General features: G+C 32.9%; 1 pseudogene; it reads right to left on the minus strand.

Moving 5' to 3' along the window:
• Positions 1–1217: 1217 nt before the first annotated feature.
• On the minus strand, positions 1218–2093 carry LOC133071809 (olfactory receptor 10AG1-like; annotated as a pseudogene).
• Positions 2094–8832: the final 6739 nt, after the last annotated feature.

Below are 8832 nucleotides of genomic sequence, written 5' to 3' on the forward strand. Positions count from 1 at the left end.
TGTCATCTGTTACTGTCATCTGCACATTATCTCTTCTGAAATGATCGCTGTAGTTTTTGTGTGCTTTTTAGATGTCTTTTTTGATAACATGATACGGCTCAAAGAAGAGAACTAGCTGGTAGATGAATTATGGTCTTATGAAAAATAATTTAAACACATAGTATAATAAGAGAAAGACAGATTTAAAAAGAAAATATAAGAGAAAAAACCTTCCTCGGATTGCATCATTTCCCAATCAGTTTGACTGAAAATGATCCAGTGTACTGTCTGTAGTTCAACTCTTTCTATCTGAAGAAATACAAGATCTTTTTAATAGTAATTTTTTTTTAGTTTAATATAGTGATTCTGTCTTATCAAGTATCATCCTTTACAACCAGGAAAACTTGGGAAAATAATGTACTAAATATCCCAAGTATTTTTATTTTAATTTCAATTATATACTTCACCAAAAGAATTAAAAAAAAAAAAAAAAAAAAGCAAGAGATCTTAGAGAATGGATAACACTATATGGGTGAGAAATGATTGAATCCCATACATCTTATATCTCTGAACAGCAAACATGCATTCATATTTTTTGCATTAGTAAAAATTAAGGTAACAAATTATCTAGATGCTAGTAGCATGATTTGGCTACATAAAAAAGGCATATCTACAAAGAAGAATTCAGAGAGAAGCAGAGAGTAAAAATATGTTGCCACACTACAAAATGTTAAGGGTTATTATGCAGAATTTTATTTTTAATCTTTACAGATGGATCAAATCGAAGTTACTGAAAGGTAAAATGTCTAAAGTCAAAAGCACATAGATATTTAATGATTGTTCTCCAAACTTTTACCATCTGTATTATCTAAAAACATCATGAAAAGGAAAAAAAAAAAGTGCATGATAGTTACATGAACAGGAAAGTACAAAAATATCTGTGGTTTTAGGGGGAAAGGTAGGTAAGTAATAGACTATATTTTCTCATAAAATTGCAAATCACCACTAAATTTGTGGACTGAATATAAGATTGCCTAAATACATAGTTTCTTATCAGCAAGGCACCATAATATAATCCTGATATTAGAAAATCCAGCATGAAACAATAAGGCCAGGAATGAATAAATATAATAAATATATTAATCATATGGTAAAAGCAAACTATTTCTGATTATACACTGACAAAATTAAATAGAGAAACAGAAAATGAATTTAAATCAAGCAGCTAATGCTTTACATTAAGGGAGCAGTTTTCTCAAGGCTGTCAAGACATCTTTGTTTCTCAGCATGTATATTAGAGGTTTAAACATCGGGGCGATGACGGTAGAGAAAAGCGAGAGAAATTTGTCTGTTCTGGAAGAATTTTTGGATTTAGGTCGTAAATATGTAACAATCGCGGATCCAAAGAATAAAGTCACCACCAGGACATGAGATGAGCAGGTGGAGAACGCCTTTGCTCTCCCTGTTGCTGATGGGAACTTCAGGATGCTGGAGGTGATTCTAACGTAGGAGCCAAGAATCAGCAGAAAAGGGGCCACGGCAAAAAGCACAGCAACTGTAAAGACCTGCATCTCCTTCAGAAACGTGTTCCCGCAGGCCAGCTTCAGTACTGGGAGGATGTCACAGAAGTAGTGACTGATTTGGTTGGATCTACACAAGGACAGAGAGAAAACCTGGCACATCTGCCCTATCTCAGCTGGAACTCCGGTGACCCAGCAGGCAGCCACCAGCTGGACACAGACCTTGTGTCATGACCAGAGGATAGTGCAGGGGGCTACAGATGGCCACGTAGCAGTCAGAGGCCATCACTCTATGTTTGCAAATATAAGGAAAAAACTCATCTGTGTTGCACAAGCAAGCAAAGAAATATGTCTTTTCTGAGTCCAAAGGTTTATGACCATTCTAGGAAGAGTGGCAGACACATAACAGATTTCCAAGAAGGAAAAATTACTGAGGAAAAAGTACATGGGAATCTGGAGAGTCTGGTCTGTCCTGGTTATGAGAATAATGATGCCATTTCCTGTCAGAGTTATCACATAGATAAACAGAAACATCACAAAAAGAAACATTTGGAGATTGAGAATGTCAGAAAATCCCAAAAGAACAAATTCCATCATTGAAGTGAGATTCACAGTCACTAGATATTTTTGAGGTTCCATCTGTGAAAATAGTACAATTAGACATTTATCTTTTTTTGCTTTGTAATTCTATAAATTAAAGGGATTTAGGGGAATCATTAATATTACATAAGATTTCTATTTTCTATTAATGTCTAGTATTTTATATCCTTGACTAAACATAACTGAAGCTTAATGAAGAATATGTATGCTAAATTCTAAATATAAAAGCATAAGTTGCAATTCAGGGTTTAACTTTAAATAAAAGTGATATGTTTAAAAATTATACTCTTTCATTTTGAATCTGTTTGTGTGCAGAGCAAAATCTATCCACTTTACTTTGATTAAGGAAGCAAAATTCTGAAGCAGAAATATTTGCATCCCACTTTCTCAGTGGTAGGGCACCACCAAATTCTGTAATGCATTTTTCAGGAATTTCCCAACTCTTCCATTAGAACTTTTTCAATAATAAAGCATGCCTTTCCTTTCATATTCTTCAATGATAGCTCTTACTTCTTGTATGTGCACTTTATTTAAGGCCATTCTGACTGCTTTTATCTACTTAAATAAACAACATAGCCATCAGGAATTATAAAGCAGGAACATTTATTTATCTTTTACTGGGATGCAGCTTATGTTTGACAGTGTTCTTGACTTATCGGTTATTTAATTAATAATGACAAACTTGAAGGAATTACATTGATGATATAATTTCTGAAACTCTGCCTGGTAAATCTATTCTAAAATCTCTTACGATGTGCCAGAGGCCACTTTCATTTAAAAATTATCATGCTAATAATATACATACAAGATGCAGCACATGAAAATTAAAACTGAAAACTATAAATTGTTTAAAATATGGCTAATACACAATTGTCAACAATATCAGAAGCAGAGAATATATATTTTAGCTAGTAGGTAGGTGAGCAAATATAGTTTAGTGAGTAACTGGTGAGACCTACAGACACTCAAAGTGTGTTGAGATATCTTTAGAAAATATAAGAATTTTATAAGAAAGGTGATTAGTAAACTGTAGCTTTAAATAATATCTAGGAAATTGGAAAACACAAATTCCGTTGTGCTACTTTTGTGTTAGTAAGCTACTTGCAATAGCAGATTACTGAATTGTGTTAACGTCAGGTTATATTGATATTATAGATGGAGAAACTAGGGCTCAAAGGTTTACATGATTAAACTAAGAAAAAAAAAAGGTGTCCTCTTTGACTTCCAGGACTCATGAGCCTGTGAGAAGGCTAACAGATCCATAGCTATTTCCCAGGAAAGAACTGACAGAGAAAGAGCACATAGAGATGTGGGGCCAAGACCTATCTTTGTTGTTAGAATGATGGTTCTGTTGCCCATCAAGGTGATGATATGCCTAACTGAAAGCAACCCAGACAGAAGCCACTGGAGATGGTGAGCATCAGCAAAGAGCAAGGGAAGAAATTCCTTCAACTGAGTTAGACTTTACTCTGGTATATTTCTTCTTGTTTTTATTTTCTCATTGCTGTTCTTTTTTTGTTTTTTTTTTTTCTCTTTTTTGTGTTTTCTCTATAGAAAAAGCAGATTTAGCAATTGCTTTTACTCCTTCATCCCCAACATTTCTTGTTCTTCAGTGCTAAATAAATTATAATTTCTAATTGCACAAGTCCAGCATTGTGATAGTTAAATTTTCAGCATATGCCATGAACAAGATTCATGGTAAGATGAAATTTTTGCATGTTATTCTCAACAGTAAGCAATTTAGAAAAAAAAACTACTGTGTGCTGTCTCTAAATTATCTATACTATACCTCTTTCTTGTAAATGTTTAAGTGTTTATTATTAAGGGAAATAAATATTAATGCTTTACTACTGCCATCTTTGAACTCAAGTCTCCATTACTTTGAAAAATTCAAATTATTAAGAAGATGTATGATAATATTCCATATCAGTTTGTCATTGGTCATATCACCATCTCTACCCTATCTACTTCAGTTAGGTCTGTATATGTAATATTAATTAGCAAGCTAAATCATGTAAGTAATTTAAAATCAGTATTGAACTCAAAATCACTTCATTATTTTAATTTAAAAGCATTTATTTTTTTCTTAAAATAGATGCTCCTTGAATTCCCCAGAACTTGCATTTGTATGAACTAGATGGTTTTATATTCGTTTCAGTTCAGTCGTTCAGTCATGTCCGACTCTTTGGAACTCCATGGACTGCAGCACACCAGGCTTCTCTGTCCATCACCAACTCCCAGAGTTAACTCAAACTCATGTCCATTGAGTCGGTGATGCCATCCAACCATCTCATCCTCTGTGCTCCCCTTCTCCTCCTGCCTTCAGTCTTTCCCAGCATCAGGGTCTTTTCTAATAAGTCGATTCTTCACATTGGTGACCAAAGTATCGGAGCTTAGGCTTCAGCATCAATCTTTGTTTTATATTAAATCTCTTCTTAAAATATCATCAGGAATCTAATTAACTTAAAAATGCCTATTAAAATATACTGGCTCAAAACCAAGTTTATCTCCCCACATTATATAAAATATATGTTATTCAAGTCTTTAGCATTTCAAATAATTTAATATTATTATTAAATATTTTAACTGTAAACTATATTTGACCTAGTCAGAAATACATGGAAGTTCCTTTAACATATCACTCTTGCTATTATATATTAGTATTAGATTTTAAAATAAAAGTTATAAACTAAAGCTTACAAGAATATAAAATAGTTCATATTTACCATTCTTATATAAGATGATGCTGATTTTATCTCACTGTAGAAGATGTAAATAATTATGTTAGTTTACATGAAATCACAATTTAATCAGACATTCAACTTAGCTTTAAAATATTCCATTCTTTCCAAAATAAAGAGCTCTTTAATAAAGTTTCTCTACCCCATGAGATCTCTTCGACCAGTCATGTTACATTTCCAATTAAAAGCACCATTTGGCACTCTATGATTTCTTTTATTTTTCCCAGATAGTTCTCACTCTATCCAGAATACTTTCTCTTCAGCCTCTCCATGGACTAGAGTGCACAGCACGCTTTTTATTCCTTAAAATTGAATAAGGTGCTGAGCAGCGTACCTGGAGACCATCTAAAACTGACACACAGCCAGTTCAAACGCTGTCAAGATCACTCAGCTGTGAGGCTCTTTCTATTAACACTGAGCTTGCAGCACAGTTTCCTGAACATGTTTTTCTTATATCCTCCTATATTATATTCTTAATTGATATTTAGGGTCCTGAACATGTAATTGCCCAGATGATAAATATTATTTTAATCTTATATGTTATTGATTCTTCCCCAGGCACCAGGGAGACCTAAGAGATAGATGTTGTATTATTATTCCTAGAATGAAAAAAAAAATTAGCACTGATAATACAGGTTTTATTTTCTCGGTTTAAAATTTCTAGTGTGAATGCAGTTGTAAGAGGAAATAATACCAAAACTTTGTATCAGATAAAGTAACTTGAATTCTCCAACTGAGATAGTGTGGAAACACATAGGCTGTGTCTACTGGGCTTCAATTCTGGGAAAAAAACAATTATTCCCAACACCTAGATTGTTTAAAAAATGTTGATTTGTACCCAGTCATGTTACTTATTAGTAAGCAGTGGCTTCTAAGGGTTTATGATTACAAACAGAAAATATTTCCTTGAGAGGGAGCTCTAATGATAGTGTCATAACAGAGAGTGACTATGAAGATAATAACAGAGTATCAGGGATCATGTGGAAGACACCACGGAAGGTGAATGAAGAGTGGGTGATGTGAGAAGCCAGCCGGAACTGAGCTACTGCAGGTCCATAACCAAAAAGCAACAGTGCTGGAAGGGGTTCTAAAGTCTCATAATTAGCACAGTGTAGAATTATGCATGGAGAGAGAAAATTTCTGATGCCATAGAAAATAAAATTCAGAGAAAAGACACAAATTTATCATTCAATACTAAAATACCATAACACATTTGCAAAATATAGACTTTTAAATTAATGTTATTGGAACAGCACGGTAGCTTTAAAATAGGAAAGCTTAAAATGATGCATATGTTTAAATAGTGTAGAAAGTAAGTGAAACAATGAAAGCATTCTAAATTAAAATTTGTATAATCTTGAAGCAAGAAAACTTTAACTTTGGCTCAAAATTAGAATTCAGGACACAGAACCTGAAGAAAAATTAACTATGTAAATGTAGGTAATTCTACTTGATGGAAATGAGCATGCACCAAAAGTAAAGTTAAACTAGTTTGGGTAAAGTTTTGGAAAAAATATGTCATATCTCAGATAGATTTTTATTTTCAATTACAAAAAAGATATTTTTTTTAGTTATCAAGGAAAAGTCTAAAATGAAATTCGAAAATGATACAAATAGTTTAAGGAACACTTCACAGAAAACAGAGGGAAACAATTGTTTAAAAATGGGAAGATACTCAACTTGTTAATGAATAAGGAATAAAATTTAACTCTACAGAGATTTAGTTGTGAAAAATAATCTGATATTTTTCTATGTAGTTTTTTGGGAAAGCACATTAATGCACTAATAATATTGAGAAAAACTCTGATAGAAATTAAAATTTATCCTATAATAAAAATAGCATACCAAATTGGCAAAATATGAGCATTAAAAAAAAAATACCTGCTATTGGACTAGGGTTTAACACATCTACGTATTTTGAAAGTTAAATAGCGAAAGAGTTGTAAGTACATGTTTCTATACTGTTAAAGTAGAGAGAGTTTTTCTCGACTGACTCAGAATTAGAATGCAGAACACAAAAATCAAAAAATCTACACAGAAATAAATGACTCTACTTGGTACAACCTTACACTAAAAGTAAAATTGAAATGTTTTGATAAAGATGACAAAATATAATTCCTCACCTAAAGTGCTATTTGCTTTTATTAATAACCTCCACTTAAATATCAGGAAGTCAAAATAAAACAAAAGTAGAAAAATGAACCAAACAGTTGAAGTGACAGTTCACAGAAAAGGGAGCAAAATCATCATTTAAAAATAGGGACAAAATCTCAATGGCATTCAAGAAAAAGGAATGAAAAATATATATTGTGTAGATTTAGTACATAAAGCAGTCTAAGATATTTCCCCAACCAATCTCTTGGGAAAAATATACTTTTTACACTCTTGAGAATGCAAATACCTAAACCTGTGGAGAACTGGGCACCTTCAATTACTCTTTGAATCAATAAACATGCGTTAAGTACGATTTTACACCATTTTGCATTTTTCAGCATTGTTTGTAAAAGATGATCAGTTACCCAATTGTGAATGATCAGGTAGACTGTCTCTCTCTGACGTAATGAGCCTTCATTTTGATGTTGTCATTGACTTTTTACTTTTTCCATAGCTATCTGTTTCCTTCAAAATAGGAATTTTGTAATTTTTTATCTAAATTTGTCTAGTGTTTTCAGTAGGAAGAATGTCTTGCTGTGACCCTCTATGTCACAATCAGAAATGAAAGTTACTTCTTCATTGTTTAAATGTTCCTAATCATGCAAGGAGATCCAACCAGTCCATCCTAAAGGAGATCAGTCCTGGGTGTTCATTGGAAGGACTGATGCTGAAGCTGAAACTCCAGTACTTTGGTCACCTCATACGAAGAATTGACTCATTGGAAAAGACCCTGATGCTGGGAGGGATTAGGGGCAGGAGGAGAAGGGGACAACAGGGGATGAGATGGCTGGATGGCATCACCGACTTGATGGACATGAGTTTGAGTAAACTCCGGGAGTTGGTGATGGACAGGGAGGCCTGTCGTGCTGCTATTCATGGGGTTTCAAAGAGTCGGACACGACTGAGCGACTGAACTGAACTGAACTGAATTATATTCAACTTGATTTTACTACATAAAATATTGTTTTTGTGTACTTTATAATCCCTCCTTCAATAATCTTATTCATTTACTAATATATCTCCTCTAAATACTGCCATGAATTTTATCTCTTTACCCCTTTGTCCCTTCATAGTGTAGCACTTTAAAATTTAAATATCTACAGTAATCTTTATTTAAAGAGAATGAAGTCTATTATAGGTACTTTCATATTATTTTGTTATCTAATCATTTACAAAATTTTGAGAGTAGTAGCAGGTTATATTCCCAAGTAGAGGAAATTGGATTTCAGAGTAATTAAATCACCAACCCAAGGCTTAGCTATTGAACATCAGAGCTTGTTCCATGTCCTATATCATTAGATGTCATTCCAATTCTGTGCATATTTTTCTTCCACTGAGAGATCATTTTACACAAGAGGCCAGAGTGCATTCACATAATCATTTAGCTTTGTTGTTCATTGCTCCTGAAATCAAGTATTTTTTTTTTTCATCACTAAGAAGAGGAAAAAAAAAATCTTGTTACTTTTCTATCCCAGAAGAGAATTAGTGTTTTTTGTCCCGAGATATCCCTAAAGATTTCAAGAGCCAGAGATTCTGGTATAAGAGTTCAAATGCTTAATACTCATAGCATATTTTAACTGAGCACGCAATTCATTTTCACAGGTAATATGAAAGGATTTTCATTGATTACAAGATATTTTAGAAGCCATAAACTTAAATCTCATACTAGATTCTATGCCTTAATTATTAAGTCTTAGATAAATTTTTCTAGTTAATTCAGAACTGAATTAAGGATTGAGTGAGGAAATTTATTAGAACATAGTAGGGGAAACAAAAAAAGACTCCCTGAATTTTTAGCCCAATGTGGCTATAAATTAGAAAAATTTTTAATTTCCTAG

This window comes from Dama dama, chromosome 1 (genome assembly GCF_033118175.1).
Source record: "Dama dama isolate Ldn47 chromosome 1, ASM3311817v1, whole genome shotgun sequence".
NCBI classification, from domain to species: Eukaryota; Metazoa; Chordata; class Mammalia; order Artiodactyla; family Cervidae; genus Dama; species Dama dama.